The sequence below is a fragment of the Lathamus discolor genome, chromosome 11 (assembly GCF_037157495.1).
Source record: "Lathamus discolor isolate bLatDis1 chromosome 11, bLatDis1.hap1, whole genome shotgun sequence".
NCBI classification, from domain to species: Eukaryota; Metazoa; Chordata; class Aves; order Psittaciformes; family Psittacidae; genus Lathamus; species Lathamus discolor.
The window spans coordinates 7005550-7028087 of NC_088894.1; the positions used below are offsets into that span (position 1 = coordinate 7005550).

Genomic DNA, 22538 nt, shown 5'->3' on the forward strand with positions numbered 1-22538 from the left:
ACCAACAGACAGTAGATTAAATAGAAAAACAAGACCTGTCTGCTATACACGTTTCCTCTGTTGCCATCCACAATACAATTAATAAGGGACTGAATAGTCTAAAATGAAATCTCTTATGCCCTCTTCAATTTCTGATTGATTTTACAAACTCACTATGTAAAAGCCAGATTAGCCTCAATTCACAGGCTCTCTACATTTCTGTAATTGTCCCACTGCTTAGAGGAGTTCAGGCCAACCACTATATTCCCAAATCATCATGGATGCCAGCACAATACTTAAGCTCCAGACTTAGTCAGGTCCAAAAAGCAGTTCTTTGCATCTGTGCAGACCCACACTGAAGTCAATGGTAGAATTGGCTGAGTATGGTACTTAAGCCCAAGGCAGAAGTCTGATTTCAACAGTAAACTTCAGGTTCATACTCCTCCTTTGGCAGGATTGCTCTTGGATTGCTCTCCCCTGTTTTCCATCAGTCAAAATCTTTTGCTTTCTGGAGAATTGTGTTTTCTGCCATATGTCTATAGAATCCAAGTTACAATATAAGTAACAGACATATCCTTCAAGCAGCTGTAGAAAATCACCCAGACAGTTAATATACAGAAAAATTCCCCTTCCTTCCCCCCTCAAGCTGGTGTAACGTAAACACCACAACTGAGTAAAACCAAGTAAAACAAAAAGCTGGAGTATCTATTTGTAGAGAGAAGCACAAACTCCAGTGAAGAGCTCTACATGATGCACACAAAAATGTCCTACATTACAGAACGTGATCTGAAAAACAGTGAGCTCCTAATCTATCACAATAAATACTGGAAAGAAAACCCTCTGCCTGACAGTATCCCATCACTATGGCTACAATAAGTGAGACTAGAAGCCCAGAAATGTCAAAATGTTAAGATAAGATTCTTCTCCTGGCTCTGCCACTAACTTGGAGAGAAACTTAACCCAGTACTCTTCCAGACTGCATATAAAGAATTGTATGGTTAAATATACCTCCCAAGAGGGGTGAGATTTGAGAGTGTTTTGCTAATTCTGGGCTACTCTACAAGTACAGGGAATTACTGTAAGTGACTATGCTTTAGGTATCACTATCTACCAAAGCAGTAACAGAAGTTGTCATGGATTTCCACAAGCAGCAATCTTGCAGTGAGACCTGCCTATTTCATTAGCTCCTTGGGCTGAGCCCTAACACTCCATTGTTCTACAGGCTGTGCCAACCTACTAATCCATCTGTGAAAAACAGGCAGAAGATTTAAGAGCAAGAGGTAATAATGACAAATCTGAGCCAGCTACCTGCTTCGCAAACTACCTAGTTGTCAAAAGAGGTGCTGGGCATGGCTAGGTATTTCGTATCTCAGTGCATCAAAATCCACGTAACTCCATAGCTTCAGCAGTATCAATGGAAATCTGTTACATGGGGAAAATTAGATGCCTCTTAATCACCTTTTAATCAAACTGTACAGCACTTATGTTCTCTTGCTTTGAACGGATGCCTCTTCTACATCCTTAATCAGAGACTGTACTTGCATCATATCATAGCTGAAGTTTTGAAATATTTTCCATTCTTTCCTCTAGTTTTCCGCTGCTTGTAAGCCTGTGAACAGTCACCCCATCAAAAGGACCATTAGACTGAAAAAAATATGCAACTTACTGAAAAATGTAATTGCATAATAAGCTGCTAAAGGAAGAAATAAAGGGAATAGCCCCATGGTTATTGACCACATCCCTCATCAAGGCTAAGTCAGATTCCCAAGATCTATTCTTCAGCTCTCTAACCTGGGAAAGTTAGTTCATGAGTAAAAGAGAGGAAGAAAGTGCAGGAAAAGCTTTCCTGATTTCATAGGACTCCTAAAGCCAGCACAGGACAAGACCAAAAGTGTGCAGATGCGGAACAAACAAAGAGCAGACCCTTGAGAGGCTCAGAAAGTGGAAAATGATGAGGAGACTCCTGAGGTAAAACTCCATGGTACAGAGCTTTAGATGTGAAACATTAGGTTGGAAATGTACAGACCCCCCAAAACTCCACTGGTGAAAGAAAGAAATTGCTTAAATTGCCTAGACTTGATCCTGTTGCACACGTCTTTATAAATCAAATAGAATTCTCTAAGAAGATGTGCTGTTGCAAATGAGAGATGAACTGGACCTCATTTGTGCACAGCCATAAGCATTTAAAAATTCTCATGGGATGTTTGTTGAACTGCACAATGCTCAGGCCTCAAGGCCACTGACCGGGTCATGTCCTCCTGTAGCTACTTCCAACAACAATTCCTAAGCACATTTTCACATTTCCCTCTTGTAAGAATGAAGAGAATTTAAATAACGTTAGGAAAGCACCATTAAAGGGGTTATCTTTCTTTCTTTGAAATAACAGCAACGGAGTCAAATACCACTTGTATGTATTTTCTGTAGCGACCTACAAATCTTACAGCTCACTTCACACTTCTGAGTAGAAGACCATAAGTAGGATGTCAAGACAACATTTTATTTGTAAGAAAGATTTATAAATGCAGTTGTTTAAACAGAGGGTTTTGCTAGCCAGAGTGTCTGTACAGAAGTGTTGAGCTATGTTACAACTGCTCCTGAGAAAAGGCATCTGGACACATCTCAAATTCAGCTCTCCCCTTAGGCTAGAAATAAATCAGGTAAGGACCTCTGACAAAGCTGAGTTCAAATCTGTCTTCAAACCTGCAACCTCTGCTGTGCAGGGCAGTGTCTCCAAATCTCATAAACACAGGGATTATACCCTGGGGAGCAGAGGAACTTCCTCTCTTTTAATCTTCCCCAAAAGCACAGTGTGAATACAGTAGCTGTCATGGCTGGCATTTGTAGAGCATAAAAATACCAGGCCAACCTGGAGGAGTCTATTGCTGGGGCAAGAGAAACACTGAACTACTGATAAAAACAAAAGGAGTCTTGAAAAAGTCTTATAAAGCTTGTGAGTCTCAAACAGATCTCCCGACTGCCACGTACTAATTGACTCAAACGTTTTAACACAAAGATTTTGTAAGACTGAGAATTCAGGTCTCAGAAATGTATTTTTAATACAAATCAAATGAGCATTTTCTTCAAATTAAAAGAGTATGTTTGTCCCTGTTTCAGTGATTTGTCATATTAAACTATTAGCATTTAACCTGCAGTGTTACCAAGTATCCAGGCACACAGAGCCAAACATTTGACCTTCTACGCAGCCATGAGCACGCTCAGACTGCATGGTCTGTTTTGTCTCTGTTGGTATTAGGATATTCCTCAAGCCAAAGGACCTTCATCCTTCACAAACAAAAAACTGGTGTCTGTTTGTGTTTATGGCTAAACTTTTCCAGCCCTAGTCACATATTTAATTGTTTCTGGGCACAATGGTTTCAGCAATTTTATGAGGAAAATATGACTCACTGACTTCTTGCAAAATATTTCTGCTTGTGTTTTGTATTTTGAATTAGTAGCCATGTTTTTCTTTTAGTACCTCCAAGAGGTTCACTTGAACTTGGTGAACTGTGGCTAGAGTAAGGTATTCACATTTCCTTAAAATGTATATTTCAGTCGCGAACGACCAGTTGGTTAAGAGGCACACTCTTGTTCCTAGGAACTCTTGTTCCTAGCCTACAAAAACTGTACCAGATTTCTGCTTCCTTTAGCTAAGTGTGGACACACACATTGAGCTGATAACCCAGGTACAAGGGGCCGCGTATCTCACTAGTGTCAGTACTTGCTTCAGCAAGCAGCAACTGCAACCCAATAAAAGCCAGTTTGAAACGACATAAATTGCTAGCCCCCATAGAAAATAAACACAATGACTGTACACAAACTATCAAATGTCGATCACTTCAATGTCTCAGGATCATGTTTGTAATTTGGGATACGTTATGTGATTATAATTTGTCCAACATCAGCTGATGTTAACTTTCATTTTACTTTTTTAGACTATTGTTGTTAGTTTTATACATAATTTTATTTGTAAACGTTACATTAGCTCTACCTGGAAGGGCAATAGAGCCACTTTATCTTCTAGTTGTGGAAGCCGAGCAGAGTTGATTTAATCTTGTATTAACACCACATAATCCTTTCCTCAGTATCAGAGGTGCTCAACATTTTAGTGGGGGGACTGCAGCCTTGATCCTAAAATATGTGGCTTATATTTGTGCCTGTATGGAGAATCCTCTGAGACAGTGGATTTTTGTATAGCATAGTACCTAGATTTTATTGTAGGATTGACACCTGGAATCTATGTCCTTTTAGAGCATGGTTTTATAAAATTCCTCCATGACAGCCAAATTTGCTATTAATGTCTATTGGTTCTACACGATTTCTACTGAAACTCAATTTTCACTACATGTACCCCAAGTCAGTAGTGATTAACTAGATGAACATTCAGGGACTTCAGAAACATTCTCTACTCACTCTAGCACTGGCCTGTGATTCCAACTTTTTATCTGCTGTTTCAAAAAGCCCTGCAGTCAAAGGTGCTAAGTTACTCATTCCACTTCCCTGCATTTATTATAAACTCATCACAACAACTGTTTTGCTGCTATAACTGCATCTGTATTGGGGTTTTAGCTGATACAAATATATACTGCAAACACAATAGGTGAAAAGACAACCCTAACATAATTACACCAGAAAATTTCTAGCATAAGTCAAATTTAAGACTAATTTTGAAAACTGGACTACATTTGTCTACCATCACATTGATGTGATCACAAAGGTTTTTTCCTCTCATTTATTTCAAAACTCAGACACAATGGAATTAAGTAACCCTTCTGAATGCTTACGATGGGTGGGATTCATTTCAAAACAGTTGCGGCAGACAATGGCATTTGAGTCTTTAGTGACACTGATAAAGAAAAAGAAATCAGATTATCACAATGTATTACAATAATGCCAAACACTTTGGACAAAGTCTCAGGGCTGATCTGGGCCTGAATCACTGAAGCTTCTTGTGATTTCAATGTACCACGGAACAGTCTGGGAAATCTCCAGACCTCGGCACTTAATTTGCAGTGTTGGATATCTAAAGAATCCAGACCACTACATGAATGAAACTCCTGAGATGTGATAACATCATAACTCAGCCCTAATACCTCTAAAGGCAGATGTAATGAAAGCTTACTGAACAAAGAATGAAGTGACCAGCTTGTGTACAGCACAGTGTTGAATCCACTGGGGAAATACACACTGCATTTAATCTTTGCTCTCGAGCATTCCTTAAAAAAACCATTGACCTCAGCAGCAATGTCTACATTGCTAGATAAACATTCCAAATTTATGATTAAACCCCCTTAAATTTTAAGCATTTTTGTTCAATTGTTAGACAAACATGCTATTTATACACTTACTGGCAGAAGTAAGAAAAAATTCTCTGGTTATTCTTCTAGAAATGAAAAGTCATCTGAATTAGGGACACAGAAAGTGCCCTTGATACTACACCTCAATACAGCTGTTCTAACACAGCTTTACATTCAAATACAGATCCTTTCTTCTGGGAAATCCTTTCTGTGGAAAGTATTCATAACACAAGGATTCACAGCAGAATCTGAAAAGGTTGTATGTAATTCATTTTAACATAGGAATTCCAACCTGTGGGAACACAGAAAGGGGAAGAGCCACTGCAGTTACGTTTCCATCTCACCCTACTCATCTTTCTCCCTGCTGATTCCTATCAATATAAATAAATAGGAATAAAACAATGTAGGCAGATGAACTTGTTCAGCTCCCTTTGTAGAAAAATACAGTCCCTGCAGGAAACTATCTCCTACCCTACACCTAGCTACTGTTTAGCTATAGTGCTGTGAAGACCACCAGATACAGCTGTACAAAGCCATGAACAACCATTCTTCCACACCAAACATTTCTCATAGAATCACAGAATACCAGGCTGGAAGGAACCTCAAGGATCACCTGGCCCAACCTTTCTAGAAAAGCATGACCTAGACTAGGTGTCCCAGCATGACTAGATCTCCCGGAGGAATGGTTTCATGCTGTTTCCAGCATGGAATTATTTCTGCTGGTTTAAGACCAAGCAAGGTAAGAAATTACATGGCAATTCTGCTGCAAGTGGAAGATTTTGCTTCTCGACATATCTACACATGTGTCCCATAGAACTTACTGGCCTAAATCTGTTTAACCTAGATTATTAGATGGGCCCTTTACTTTGTACCAAACTTAGATCTGTTGGGTTGTATTTTGAAAGTCTCAAATGATTCAGGAATATAATCCCACTCTCAGAAGTAATTTCGGCTCTTAGGAGGTAGTTAAATTGGTTTTGAGTAAGAATTACATTCACAGCTTACACTATTTAGAAAGATGGGGCTTCAGTGTGTAACTCATTTTGGTACTTTTGCAGATTTTATCTAGGCTGATTCAACTCTTAAATATATATTTCAATACTGCATATCTGACATAGTTTCCTCCCAGCCACATTCAAGCTAGGTATGAATAAAAAGAAAATCAGATAAACAGCTTTGATCCAAGTTATTGCTTTAGTCATTAGGCCCGTCCTATAGCTTTATGGCAGCTTCTGGAAACGAAGTTCTGGAGTCCAGGTTTCCTATGCAGCAATAAATAAAAATTTCATTAGCAGTCCCCTCAGATATCTTCCCCTGTGCTGGAGGTAGTGTCTCTGATGTAACCATTTTTAGCGTGGTTCTTTGAACACAGGACTCAACTTTCAAGTCCAAGAGACCTGCTTTTCAAGCCTGCGATTCAAAACCTTACTGTATTTCTAATTAGCTTTCATCTAAGCATACAGATCCAAGTTCTATTCTCAGTGACAGTGGTGCACATCCAGAGGAAATTAATCGGTCATTTGTTCCAGATTTCCAGTAGAATCCCGGCAGCAAATGTTGGCCTGTGCTGAGTTAATGACCTGGAAACTATTTTCAAGACATATTTTTGTGGTCAATTTTGTACCTCCCTCTAGTGGCAGCAGATATCAAACAAATGAAGCACAAAGGAGACCTTGTCACGGATCACACACTGAAGTATTGTGTCTATTTCTTTCATTGAAATTTGTTATCCGGAATCAAGGTTGGCTGTAAATCCCACTGTAACTTCTTTTTGGTTATGTTGTAGGAAGAAAAGAATCAGCGTTTGCACATAACCGAATCCTTATTTACTTCCTTTGCTAGTATGTAGCATATTCATACAGCCCCATGTAGTTTCTCCATGCTTGCCGACATCATAGCTCTTCTAGTTGCTGTGAGTACTTTTGCACTGAGTTTTGCTTTCCACCTCAGGGGAAGGCACAGAACAATTCACCCATTATCAGCTGATTTATGAGCACAGGGCTTGCTGCTAGCTCCTCTGGTTTCAATTTCCAACTTGATGACAAACTTGCAAGCCTGAATCAGAGATTGAGGAATGTGGCAGGCTCCACACGCTAGCCTGACTTGCAGCTTTTTCAGCTTTGGCAGCATTGGAGTCTGCAGTTAGCTACATTATAATGAATACTTAAAAACAAATTCCTAACAACAGAAGAAGCAGATGGCACTGAGGGAGAGCAATTTACAAGCGATGAACAGGCTCTTCCATTTCTGACAAAGGAAAATTTGCCTAGCAGCAAGGCACTGATTCCTACCAATTCTGTCCTCGAGAGGTTCCTCCTTCTTAATTAGGAACCCCGAGGAACATTCTTGTGTAATACATATTTCATTCTCCTTGTTTTCTCCAATCTATGCCTGAATGTAAGCTACAGATAGACTTATCAGGTGCGATCATGTCTCCATCCACACACCCTTCTAATGCAGAAGCCTCCTAAAAGCCCATTTCCAGGTCAATTCTGAAATAAGGAAGATCCTTTATCTCAGCCTTACGCTTGTGGAAAGTCCCTAGTCTAAGCTTCAATAGAAACCACCATCATGGATAAAATACTTGTTTTGATTATTACACTGAGAAGACTATATTAACCAAAACAGATGACAAACTTCCACTAATAGTGAAACTTGATGTTCAACAGTATGTAGGATATAGTTTGATATCTTCATAAACTGAAGTCTGTGAATCACAATATACTGGCATGTGTCCTGGGGCAAGCTTCTGATGTGGGAGAAACTGTCTGTCATTTAGCTGTCTTGTCAAGAAAACTGTCCCTTTATTAAGTATTAAACCATTAAGTCAACTTCCTATTGCAATCATGTTTTATTCCCATAAATGCTACTGATACAATCTTATGCCACAGAAATAATGAAGTTTTGAAGTTAAGATCAATATCCCAAAGAACACTGGAAAAAGAGGAAAAGTACACAAAATGTCACATAAAAGGGGAATAGGAGAGAAAATGGTTTATGTTTTAAATCAAAGTATTTTCTTTAATGCTGTGTAGACACAGACTTAGTTTTTTCAAAGACAGTATTCCCATAAACTGATTAGTGAATTTTGATGCCTCACTTAGAATAATGAAAATGGGTGTATTATTTGGAAAGAGATACCAAAATCAAGACAATTTAGAATGCCTCTCACTAACCAGCTAACACCAGTGGGTTTGAACATTTTATCTAGGCTGAATTTACTCTGTATCTTCTAACACAGGCTTGAACTCATTATATTTTCTACAAATGAGGGCAGCTGTCATAGCAGTCCTAACACTGTGTCCTGTACTAATGTTCCCTTTCTGTAGACACTCAACAAGCATGTAAACTTGTGGAAAACCCCCAAGAGCCTTTGAATACATGTGGATATACCTGTACTTTCCCTGTCATTCCTGACTAGTTCCTAATACATATGCTCTGACATTCATGCCCCACATTTTTTATGGTGTTATTCCCTGCTTTTATTTGGTTTGGGTTTGTTTTTAATGAGGTGAACTTTGCACAGCCCAACTCTAGCTCCTATAAAATCTGTGTCTTAAATAACCAGATTTAGTGATTTTTGTATGGAAAAAAAAGGCCTACATACTAACCACACAGCTGTACTTGGAAACAGATGTTTTACCAGCTTTAAACTGAACTAATGAGGACAGGAATATGGAACATATAGGTCAGGAAAACTCGTGTCTTGATTTTGAATTTAAAATTAAGGAGAGAGAACAGAAAAGACTGGTGCTTCCACATAAGGGGACAGGAGAAGGAAGGTAATTCCACTGATGATGACAATTTGCACTGCTGCACTAGCTTCAAGGCACTTCCACTTTACAGCCCTGTTCATCCCAATGTCAGTCCTAGTCACTTAACTCACAAAAAGTATCCCATAGTGAGCAGGCCAGATCCTCAGTTGTTATGATGTCCAGGATTGTGCTGTGCCTCCTTTGCATTTAGCAGGTGTGAAAAGACTCTTAATACATTTTTTAAGACTTCTGTACAACATAAAGTAGTATAATTAGATAGGATCAAATGCTGTGAAAACAGTAACTTCTGATAGAAATTTGACTAAACATGATTTTTTTTAAACTAACTTTGCCTATCAGTGTGACCTTGAAATATAAAGTGTCTCCTGCTGCTAGCTTGGAAACAGATAAGGTTTTTAGGACCACTGCTTCTCTGCCCAGTCATGCTCCCATCAAAGTCACTGGGAGCACTGCCATAACTTCAGAGAGAGGACGAACAAGATCTCTGTAGTTATGATTTGGAGCTCACACTGGAAAAATGCATTAGTGATGGTTTTCTATAGAAAAGATGCTTCAGGTTTTCCCTCTAGTTCCTCACTTAAGCTTCTTTACAAAACTATTCTTGATTTGTCTTTATATGTTCTTCATCAGTATGCTGCCTTGCAGTATACAGCGGGTCCCTTGACTAAGTCACAGCAGCAAAGAAAGAATCTTTTGCTGTTTAAGGCTTTTTTAGACAAGGTCATTGCATGCAGAGGAAACTGGGTTTAGTGGGGCCCTAGTTCCCCAGGGCACTACCCTAATATAAATTATTAATAATAAAAATAAACATTGGCTAGTTTGAACTTCTCTTCATTCCCTTAGAGCTTATTTTTGTGACAGAATTAGCTAAATAAAGCCCACTTGAAAGAATGTTTAATTGCAAACTATCCAAACAAAACAAAATGGAACTAATTGGTTCTTAAATATTAAGCATTCAAAAGGACATGGCTTTGCAAACAGGCAGAAAACTAATGCATATATTAGGATACATATGGTGAAGTGAGCAGTTAAGCAAAATGCAGCTTAAACTGAACTACATTTACTTTTAAACCAGATATTCAAGTTTTGTCAGTCTGGTTCTGCTTAGAAGACAGCTTTGGATTATTTCAAGCCTAAACAGAATTGAAGCAGTACTCTCTTGCCAAATTTAAAATCAGAAGAGTCAAATTTGTGTACTGCCTTCTGGGCCTAGTTTGCTGGGGAAGACTACACCATCTACAATAATCATTACTCCATGGAGTGCCCCTTAAACCTCTTTCAGCCATAAAAGATAGTTTAGCAAAGACTACTGTTTCAAGTGCTTTATCTAAAGCACTTGGGTAGGGAGAGTTCACATAAACAGTTCTGACAACACATCTCTAAAGGAGAGTGGTGATGTCTTCCACCAGAATAACTGGTTGCAGATCTGCCTTGGCCTTTATGAACTTCCTTCCTTCAGCCCTCTATTTTTGTTACTGCTATATAATTCAAATATTTCACAATCAGCAAATAGAGAGTAGCTGTTTGGGCATATTCATTAAAGGTTAATACAGTTGCCACATTAATTTCTTAAATCAGAAGTATTTCTAGCAAGACGCGAAAATGATCTCCCTAATGCAGCTAAGATTTGTAATAAATAAGTAAAAATATATTCTACATTAGAAAGGAGCAAGAAGCAGGTAAGTTATAACCAAAATCATACTGTAAAAATGATCTTAAAAACTAATTAGTGGTAGAATTTCTGTTTGGAGTAGCTGTGTGTGCTGTGACACGAAATCAGCCTAGTGGTGAGCCATGGAAAGTGCACTGCCTCATCAGGCTCATGTTTACTCTCCTGCTTATCAATAACTGACATTAACAAGACTTCTGCCAGAGATAATAAATTCCTGGAAATGTCAGACTCTTCTACATCACCCAGCCCAAGCACAAGAGAGCTACTCACTGGAAAGGAAAAAAATAAGGCAGACACAACTGGAAGTGCTAAACACAAGTTGCGCAGCAGGATCTGTTGAGATCTAAAACCACTTCAACATTTAGGCCAAAAGCTAATCTAATTTTAAGGTCCCTTGAAATGTTATGAATATCATCAACAAACACGGCAAGAGCCGCTCATGAAAATGCGTTTCAGTTTTGTGCACAAAAAAGCCCTCAATCAGCTCTCTGTTTCAAACTTCTTCAAAGACTCTGAACCCAACTGTTTGTTCCCTGAGGACTCAAAGCTTTTACTGCAACGAGCAGTCACATCTGCTTAGCGTTTCATATTTTTCAGCATCACAAGGAGTTTTTCTTAGACTGTGGACTGGTTTAGTCAGCATCTATGTGTAAGTACAACAACAAAACTCCAACAGAAAAGATAAGTATTCTGCCAGTTGGTTTCTACCTCTCTCCCCAAAAGACACCGGCATTCCTAACAAAAGGAGTGTTCTTATACAAGTGCTTTGCCAGCACAGCTAAATCTTTATGGCTTTCATTTTTTAACATTCCTCTTAGCACTCACAGGTATGCCAAAAACTTTGTCACACAGATCTATACAGCTACACAACAAAGCTCTGCTGGTTTAATACATCTAGTACAGTTCTGAAAAATTTTAGTAGTCTGCGGATAATATAACACTGTCTGTATACCTATACTACCAGCACCTCACTGCTATCAGAATATTGGTATTATTTACTACAAAAGTTATCTTAGAATGAATGGAGCAACTTGGCCAGCCTGTCCTTTCTATTAAAACTCTCATAGAATCCTAGAATGGTTTGAGCTGACCTTAAAGCTCATCCAGTTCCAACCCTCTACCATGGGCAGGGACACCTTCCACTAGAGCAGGTTGTTCCAAGCCCTGGCCAACCTGGCCTTGAACACTGCCAGGGATGGGGCAGCCACAGCTTCTCTGGGCAGCCTGTGCCAGCACCTCACCACCCTCACAGGGAAGAATTTCTTCCTCATATCTAATCTAAATCTCCCCTCTGTCAGCTTAAAGCCATTCCCCCTTGCCCTGTCAGACCTAAAACTATTAGTACTAACACACACATAAGTTTACTGTACACTGTAACTGCTTCTATACTCGCACGTTCTGCTAATTCAGCCTTGTAGGTAAAGAAACAATTTTTCACAGTCCTTACCCAATTTAACTGAGGGCAGGAATCTGTAGTATAGACAGAGGCTTAACAGCTGTAGAGAGGGGCTTATAACTTGTGTCTCTTTAGATACTACAAGGACTTTGCTAGTACAGATGTACTGCTATAAAGGATCAGATAAAAGAATAAGTAGTATTAGCACCGAGCACTGCCGTATCAATACACCTGCAGAGGCTTTTAATGTCATTTGAAAAAACATCAACTGAGACAAAATTATAGTAGTACAGCCATACTACAATTAGGCACAGAACAAAGGTTAGTATGGCTACATGGTAAGTGTAGAACAAGTATCAGTTCTCAGTTTATAAATAATCTGTAGGTAAGTTTTTCCTGACTCATAAAATAACTTATTTCTATGATGTAAATTGACTTAGTCTATGTTACCCAGACTATTACTTTCCCATGAATCAATCACAATTTAGACCTCTCTTGCTGAATAGTATCATGCCACTTGACAAAACTGGGCTCCTTCTAAGAAAGTTCTCTCAGTTTCCTTTCAACATGGAAGGAGTGAATTGCAGTGCTAACACATACACTGACTCAAATGTGTGAAGAGCTCTTACCCAAAACCAATGAGCAAAAGACTCAAGGTATCAATTAGTTCACTGAACATACTGATCCTTAACTCATTAGCTTCTATTGTCCTATAGAACAAGGACAAACAATGGTCACCTTCAGCATGTGCTATGTAAGGAAATCACAGTCAGGTTTTCACACAGTTATAGTTATCAGAGCTGCAGACAGTTCTAACACAAAAACTGATGGCCAACTGCATAGTCCATATTCACACTGCTGTTGCTTGATTAATAATTTAAGGAGTCCTGACAATGGATAAGATCACCAGCAAAGAATTTTATATTTCAGGGTAACACATAGGCAAAACAGTTAAATACCACAGTATTGTGATGAGTCCAGTGATATCAAAAGCACCATGTGTGCACTGATCTGCTTTTCTGGCATCAGTCAGGCACGATTTGTGAAAGATGTGATGATCATGCATCTTGCCAGATGAGCCTGAGATGATGGCAGCAGTGTCCAGAATGCTGAAAGGTGCTGTAGGCACAACAGTGATACGCCTTCCCATTAAGGAGGAACCATGCCTGGCTGGAGCAGCAGCAGACAGAACAGTATGTGATGTTCTATGTCCCCTGGCAGTTTTCCCACACTTGCAACGTGACCCTCCAACCATCAGTGCATGGATCATTGATCTTATGAACTCACGTTTGTGATCCTCTACAGAATTGTCATTAAGAATACACAGCCCAGAGAACTTACTGGCAGAAAATTATTCTTGGGTGATCTTCAAAATTCAGCAATGGCTATTCAGATACAAAATATACATGTTGACAAGAGATTCCAACAATATACTAATTCAGATCAGAATTAAATCCAGACTCTGACACAGTTACAGCAGCAATGGCAGACAGTGTATTCAATGTTATAACAGAAAAATGTTATTTTGCTCCATATGACTTGGCTTACTCAAGAGAGACTTTACAATAAGCTACAGCTTTACTGTATTGTAAAGATAATCTGACAATTACAGGTCAAAGTATACTTGCTTATTGCTTTAAATGAAATGAAAACCAGTCAAATTCATACACATATGGGAGAAAGATTCATCATGTATTACTACAGCTCTGGAGAAAACAAGCTAGGCTGGGCAGACACAGCTATTATGTCTGGACTAGAGATCCTACCAGAAGATGTAGTGTATGTTCTCATCCAAAGCCTTCTCTGCAGAACACATATTCCTTTTGTATTTTTGTTCTTGAAGAACCAAAGCTCAAGCAATTATGAGATACTTTGCACTGCTACTTACTTGTTTTGTACTTTTGATGTTTGTTTGCAGGCAGCTGGGATGCCTGCACTGATTGTCTAAGGTTGTTTAAATTATTTGTTAACAAATTATGATGGTTGCACAACACATTGGCATGTGAGCACTTCAGAAAAAGGGAGGCGCACAACTCAGCCACAGTGGAATTAGGAACAAGATCCAATGACTTTAGCAGAGTTACACAAAGGATGTCTCTACTGTTTCAGTGGGAGTTGTGGTTAATTATAGTAGTCAGCTTTCTACTGCAGGACTCTCTTCAAAGGTGGCATTACCTTCATGATCACTGTGTCCATTCCAAACAACGAATAATCAGAGCCTGGTGATAGATCTTCATAGTTTGGGCATATACTGTTGTATTAAAGGCATGAAAAAAGGCACACAGCAATGTGTAGACATACAACAAACACAGAGATGCTGAAGCTATGAAGCTACTGAAGGAATTAAATCGATGCATTTTCAGACATGATCCATCCATTTTAGCTATTTTTTAAGTCAGGGAACAAATTTCTACAAATCAGTTATCTTCAAAACTTTAGAAAAGCCTATGAATTTTCTGTATAGATCAAGTATGAGCCACATTTTCACACAGTTACCCAGTACATACACCCTATTGCAATAATTGCTCAAAGAGCTGCAAATGCATTTGGAATCCCTCTGTCTGTCAAATCTTTTTTGAAGCCCTGACCTACTATTTTAACTTTATAGGTCTCATTAAGCAAAATCCTTCCTTATAACCTGCAGAAACCACCTATACCTTTTGTAAAATCTCAGTTACCTAATGCAAAAGCTGCAGAAATTCAGCACGTGGGTAAAGTGAAGGTTATTTACACTGTATTTGTCTGCACTAGTAGAAATATAAACCTACTCATGCTAACATTAAAGCAGTAAATATTAAGGTTTTAAAGCACACTGAGGTCTTTGAGTTACCTCCCTGTTTATCTGTTGAGTTCCAGTGTTGGAGAATGATTTTCCCCTCTTCAAGTCTGTGGCCATTTAAATAATAAAACAGAGGTTATGTAAGTGCAGAGAATTACGGAAAAAATGTAAGTGGAAAGTACATGTTTTTAAAATGCACTTGAATAAGTCAAATGCAGCTGAACTGACATTATTCAGACTTTCCAGTCTTATTCAATACTGGATTGAAACCAAGCACACAAAATCTCAGGCCCAAAGGACGTTTTTAAGAAAATTATAAGTACCTATATTTCTACATTACAATGTCTGTCTGGGAAAGCTCTGCTGCCTAAAAAGAGGCTAACCTATCTACTCCTGGGATCAGACAAGTGATGTGAACTAATTAAGGGGATGTTTGAATCATCTTGCAAACATAGCACTGATTCAGCCCCAAAGAGCACCCAAACCAGAAACCTAGATTCAAATATCTGTGGTCTTCTAACGCAATAAGGATGCAGATTCAGATCCAAATTGTACACTGAAAATTCATTTCTAACCTGTGCAGACGCAGGCCCTAGGCCCAGCTCCACATTCCTTCCACACCCAGAACTGGAGTTCTGCCTGAATAAGGAATGCATGAGTGAAATTAATTTCTTATCTTTGTGGCAGATCTTGTTTTGGTGATGTACATGCCTGTGAACCAGCCAAAACTCAGCTGTGTGACATGGCATGCAGTCTAGTTCCAAACTAGATAGATTTCAAAAGATTACTCTTGCAGGACACTTAAAATAAGGTAAAACTGTTTTCATAAGCCTACGTAACTGCTCTTAGTTCTAGTACACCTGGACATATTCTGATACTTGTTATAAATGATTTTCATCACTAGAAAAGTGAAGGTCTCACATTAGGCTGTGTGGAGACTTCATAGCAGCCTTCCAGTATCTGAAGGGGGGCTATAGGGATGGACTATTCATTAGGGACTGCAGTGATAGGACAAGGGGTAACAGGTTAAAACTTAAACAGGGGAAGTTTAGATTGGATATAAGGAAGAAATTCTTTCCTGTTAGGGTGGTGAGGCACTGGAATGGGTTGCCCAGGGAGGTTGTGAATGCTCCATCCCTGCTGGTGTTCAAGGTCAGGTTGGACAGAGCCTTGGGTGACATGGTTTAGTGGGAGGTGTCCCTGCCCATGGCAGGGGGGTTGGAGCTAGATGATCTTAAGGTCCTTTCCAACCCTAACTATTCTATGATTCTATTTGTACAAAAAAATTAGTAACAAAGGGAAGAAATCACATATTTCCAAAATGAGGGGCATTTAAAAGCATGACTGTATGGAGAATATACTTAGAATACATTTCACAGATGGAAAACACTGAACAAACAGACAAATAACAAAAGAAGGCTTCTCAGCATAACAATGTATGTCCATTATCCTCCAAAGTCCCAGGTAGCATTACACATATAGATGCATATGGTAATTTTTTTTCCATCACTCCCAAGAGACAGGAACTTCACCCTGGCTTTTGAGAAGATAAATGCAACGATGTTCCCTTCAGCAGTATTCCTGACTTTGCAGGGTGAAAGACCTTCCAAATGCATGACTGACCAAGAACTATGGAAACAAGTCTCTATGTGTGGATCTTGGCCTTTTTTAAATTTCCCCAGATTTTTCAGTCAAGTTTATACAAGAACTGTTAGTTACAGATGCTGATTTTTCTGATACATCTATTATAAAATTTAAATCCTAGTACAGATACAATTCCAGCTGCATTTTTGTTAAATTAATTAGGTCAAAAATCATAAGCATAAATTGAACAATAAAAATCTCTTTTTGCAAATACTGAATGTATCCACGTCTGAGAGTTTCTGACACAACTATACATGCGCCAACCTGTTCGCTGTAGTTGTGGCCTTCCTAGGTGTATTTCCCATTAACCTACCCCCCAAACAATATGCAAAACTGTTGGATAAAGATGCCCTTCTGGTCAAAAAAGTGAACAGGGGATATTCAGGTAATTCATGTTGCGTTTTGTTCAGACAAATATTTTCATAATAGTTGAGAAAGGCTATGTTGCACAGAGTATCCTGTGGCAACTACTCTGAGAGAAAAAAATGCAAACTAAATCCAAGGGCTTTCTTTGGCTGCTTTAAGGCTTGCTTCCTGGACAAGATTAAATCAAAACATGGCCTATATACATTCCCCCTTTTCATCAGCATGTCAATTGTCATAAGAATGTGCTACTAACTCTCAGCATCAAAATCTGGGCTAATTTTATGTAGTCAAATGTTTCCTTACTTTTAGAGAAACAATTATTACTGGAAATACTTTGCAAAGCATGTTGCAAGTGGAGCTGAATAAATCAGTCAGCACACTGCACACTTTTCAGGGACAAAGTTTCTAAAAATGAGTCAAGATTTAACAACTGTCACTGAGATACGTAACTCATGCCCATAACAGAGTATTTTCAACCCTATATAGAGCATTTTAAAATGCTAACAGATGTATGAAATAAGAAGGCAAAATTCTCCCTTATTCTCTGCTGTGCACGCATATAACACACATAGAAACCAATGAGAGGCTCTAAAACATTTTCCACTAGAAAGACAATTTGCTCCCAGTCCCTTCTCTCTTTAAATTGTTTCTGTGGCAACACATCTGGTGCTATAATTCTGGGCCAGAACATTAACTATCCTGAAGAAGAAAGTTATGTTGTTGTTCTGGTCTGCAAGAATGTGAAGCAGAGAGAGATGCAAACACATGTAATCACATAACCCTTTTTGCCTTGATAGATCACAGAATATTAGCTACTGATATTTATGCATAGATTAAAATTACACATTTAATAATGTTTCTCCAATGGTTAGAGAAAACTCTTGTGGTGAGCACGTATTCTAGCAGCCAGCCTTTTTACAACAAAATGATGAGGGCTGTTACCACTGCTCCAGCCATATGAAATAAGTGAGGAAAGTATTCAGCTAAGAGGAACAAGGTGCATTCCTTAATTATAAATATAACTCTTCCTATATGATGGAAAAAGATTAATATTGATTTCTTATTATCTTGCCATTACTACATAAACGTTACTGTATTATCACCCTGTTACAGATGAGAGATGTAAGGAGCACATGAGGCCAAAGTGTGTGTTAAATTCCAGATGTTCCTGATATTACTTGCCCACATGGAAACACACAGCCCTTGATCCCTGAGCTCCTGAGGACCAGTAGATGTTACTGGCCTTACTTGAAATTATAGGAATTGAAGTCTTGGACATGCTATCTTGAGCGTGCAGCATGCTCAGAATTCATAGTCTGAACAATCTAGTTGTAGAAAAGGGAAAGAAAAACAAGAATAAAAGTTTACAGCCCAAATTCAGTTCACTAAGTCAACAAATGAACAGGGGGTTTTAATCACTAATAATCCTGACAACTCAGTCTGAAATCTTAAAGCCATACTATATGACTGTAATCCAGTGAGAATTATTATGGGTATTTTACTGTGCAACTGAGATTCACACTTCGTGATATAAACTCTACTATGGATCCTAATCCATAATACAAGGGCCAGAACAATTTGCAAGGGCTATCACAGTCACTAAATTCAGCCTTGAGCAGCAAGAGTTAACAAAATAATGAAAGTGGATTTTTGCTACTCCACCAAGCAAATCAGGGAAGAATTAATGGAAAGAATGTATCTGATGAGTAAGAAAATACGATGACACAGTTATTTTTCCAATAATAATTTCATTTTAAGTTCCCCATGAAACAAATTTTATTATTTAATTTGAAACATCTAACTTCAAATCTATATCAGTTACATATAAATCTGTTTGTTAGCTACACTCACAGTACTTTTTGTACTAGTAACAAAGAAGACAATATTGTCCTGGTGTTCTGATCCTCCAGATTACTAATGATTAAATGCATTGACTGGCTGAAAACCAAGATTTTTCCCTAACAAGTAGAATTGAATTAAAATTATGGGTTCCAGGCATTCTGTCTTTGAAGACGTCCTGGTTTAAAGCAATCTGTGTTCAGGGAGAATAAACTGGCAACAGAAATGGAAAAGTTGAAAAAAGTGGATAAAAGCTGGTATTTCATAAATATGTATATCCCTTACATACTTCCAGAGACACATGCTGACCATGAGGATTAAGCCCAGGACCCTGAGCACCTGTAGTCACTAAAGCCCAGCTGATGCCCTGTGCAAGACTTTGCTGTCTGTAGCATTTTGGACTGCCACCAGCCAATCACCTTCCAAAATCCAGTGCTGGCCAATAACAGCCTGGGTAATTCAACTCTGTCCCATTTTTCTCAGCCTTTTGGCTAAGATCAAGTGTGCATATTTAACTAATATTAAACCTTCCATTTTACATCAAATACCTCCTTCACTTCCAATCCAGCCTTTCTATTCATTGCATCCAAATGGTGTAATTAACACACCTTCTGAGACAGTTCTCACACCCTTGCTCTACCTGCTATAACTATACATATATACACAGAACCTCTGTTTTGTCCTGGGGCACTATAACTTCACATTATCACTCCTCAAACCCCTGAGAAAGAGACACATTAAAATCATAACTTTTCCCTCTCTGTAGAATGAATCTGGTTTCCTTTTCTCACCATCTTCTCTACTCCACTCATCAAGTTCTTTATGAGGATACTGCAAAGGAATATTTGTGAAGGAATTAGCTGTGGAAAGGAGTAGTGATATTGGTGGATCTGTATTACCCAGTCCCAACTCACTGCCAGGATTGCTCCTAAGGAACCCAGGCTGGAGCAAACATTGTAGAGCAACTGCACGGCTGCTCTTTGTCTTGACAGAAGGAAATCATCTCATCTTTATACTACCCCTTAGGGAATGCCATTACATAACTCACTGTTTGGCCTATATTTCCCGATTCTTGGCTCCATGCTGTTAACAGAAACACCACTGCTTCACTGCAGTTACTGACTCAAAACTGAGCACTAGACAGGGACACAGGACCTGTCATCTCAAGGAAGCTCCTGAATTCCTCTAAACAGGATCCAGGCTCTAACTGGAAGAAAATTTTACCAAGCTACTACCATGTTGCATGTGTTGTATCTCCTGCAAGTTCATCTCTGGACCTGGGGCATGAAGCAAGCTTGGCCTGATGTTCAGTAACAGCTCTGCCCATTTTGGCAGGTTTTATGCAGCTTTTCCTGCATTACTCATTACATGTGGTGCTTATGTCATTCATGCTGCAGAACTCAGAGCACAAGCATGTAAGTGATCAGCTGCATGAGAAACAAATACAACAGAGAAGTTTCTAATACGCATGTTCCTTTAGGCACCACATCTTCCCCAGATGTATCTCTCCATTCAATGTGAAATGCTCCCCAACATATATTCTGCATTATTTACTATCCTTACAAATGACCTTCCTCTGTTGTTTCATTTTTAATTAATTCTTTCCAAAAAGGATATGTAATGCCCCCCATTAATAGGTGTAGCTTCCATTTTACAGCTGTGAAAACACAGGTAGAGATGGATTAAGTCTTGATCCCAACAAAGGAAATGTCTGAATTAGGAGTTTTGGGTACTGGTGCTGTACCCTGACTCTGGTTCAGTACTCAAGAAATAGGTAACCATATTTTTCAAATTCCTTGAAGTTCCTTTGGTTGATGAACCATTTCCATATGGTCCAACTTATTTAAAACACTTTTTAAAAGGGGAAATTAAACTTTCTCTGAAGCAAAATGTAACTGGGCTGTGACCCAAAACCTCAATTCGCATTTATGAGCATATAAAATGTAACCTCTGCACAGACAAAAAGAGTTAACTAAAATATAGCCAGCCCATACAGTGACACCTCCAAAATGCAAACCCTACAGGACAGCATACTGTCCTGCTGCTCTTACTTTTCCACCTGCTCCAACCAGGCACTCACCGTCCAGGAGGTTCCTGGGGGTTTCCTGGCATGAATGTGTTAACCCTGGATAAAAGCTACCGCACCTCTTTGCACTGGTGTAGCCTCTGTAGGAAGATCAGCATCCTTCCAAGCTTGCCTACATACAGATGCCCGCAGGCTCCTCAGAAGCCAAACCCCTAAGGTGACATGCACCCCCCCTAAGGTGACATACACTCCCCCATAGGTGAAGTGCTCACCCATAGGTGACACGCTGCCCCCAGGATGACATGCCCCTCTCTATACGTGCCCTGTTCCTCTCACCTACCGATAAGGTGCCGGTGCCTCCTGGTTGCCCCACGCGTCTCGGACACCGTCTCTCTGCCCGGTGCCCCAAGCGGCGTTACCGACGCTTCCCTGCTCTGAACCTCCCACCGCCGCCGGGCCGGGGGTCGCGGTCTGAACAGCGTGGGGCACCGCTGCCTCTCCCAGCCCGGAGCCGTCACCCCGCGCTGTCCCCGACAGATCCGCTCCGCGCTGCTCTGCTGCCGGGGGACTCCCCTGTGCCCTCTCGGCGGCTCCGCACAGCTCCCGCGGCAGAGCGGCGAAGCGGGGCCCGCCGGGAGCGCCCCGATAGCCGCCGCTTATCTCCGCGGCCCGCCACCCAGCTGGGCTCCTTTTCCAGGAAGCCGCGGCTCCGGAGCGCCTGTCTGCCGCTGGATGCCGATCGCCCCGTCCCGCTCGCTGCCTCCTTCCCTCCCTCTCTTCCTCCCTCCTCCCTCCCTCCCTCCCTCCCTCCGACCCCCCTCATCCTGGCAAGGGGGCTGGGAAAGTGCAGAGCAGCTCCAGCACATGCCGCGCCCGCGGTCACAGCCCGGACCCTCTGCCATGAACCGGGAACACCCCGGGCGCCCCCTCGCTTGCTCCGGCCGTTCTGCTCCGGGCCCTGCGGCGTCGCAGGGCAGTGACAGACCGGCTACACCCGCGGGGACACTGGCCCTATAACCCCCGTTAATTCCTCCCTTCCCCTGACCCACCAACTCTTACCACCTCACCTCTTCTCTGGCATTTTCTTCCACGCCCGGATTCCCTTCCTTTCCCATCCTCCCCATCCTTTGCCCACCCTCCTCTGCCCCTGCCCCTCTTCACTACCCCTTTCAAGATTCCCTCCTCTTACAACCCTCAGTCTTGCCCTAATCATCATCTTTCTTTCTCTTACCGCCTCCTCCCTTTTTCCACCCTGCCCTCCCACAGATTTTCCATCACTGAAGATGTGTAATTTGCTCTCTTTGATTCTTTGCTAACCAAAGCCCACTCTGAGTCCTCCTGCTGCACCTACCACTGACCTCCGTGTTGCTTCTTCAGGCAGGTACTGTTCCTCGAGAACTGGCTCCCTCTCAATAGCTTTCCAAGCACCTTCCAAATAATCCTGGCAAAAAGATGTGAAATGGTGATGTAGAAAGCAGGCTGCAATACTTCTGGTCCTTGCCTCACCACATGAACCCACACAATCACACACCTTTCCTTTTGAACAATGCTTGCCCGGCCTTCTGTAAACACCAACACACAATTGGGTTCCTCTTGCCTTGGGCAGAGCACTGTGTATTATGGTATGGCTCATCCCTCTTCTATTTGTCCCTCTGTTTTTTAGCACCATAAGGCTGATTGACTGACAGCACAGGAAGCCTGACACTCCCCACGAGGAAAATGAGCTGACTCTATGGAATTTGCACATGCTGTTATGATAACTTTATT

At 40.4% G+C, this 22538-nt stretch overlaps 1 protein-coding gene across 2 annotated transcripts in view; it reads right to left on the reverse strand.

The window, feature by feature from the left end:
• Window positions 1-21858, reverse strand: part of RIPOR3 (RIPOR family member 3) — a 52858-nt gene extending 31000 nt beyond the window's left edge. The window contains exon 1 of one of the 2 annotated variants that reach the window (XM_065691302.1): window positions 21839-21858. The gene's annotated coding sequence lies outside the window, so the exon portion shown is untranslated. Of the gene's footprint in view, window positions 1-21111; window positions 21509-21838 lie in introns of those variants that run through there. The other variant, XM_065691301.1, reaches the window with a different exon arrangement.
• Between the last annotated feature and the right edge of the window lie 680 nt (window positions 21859-22538).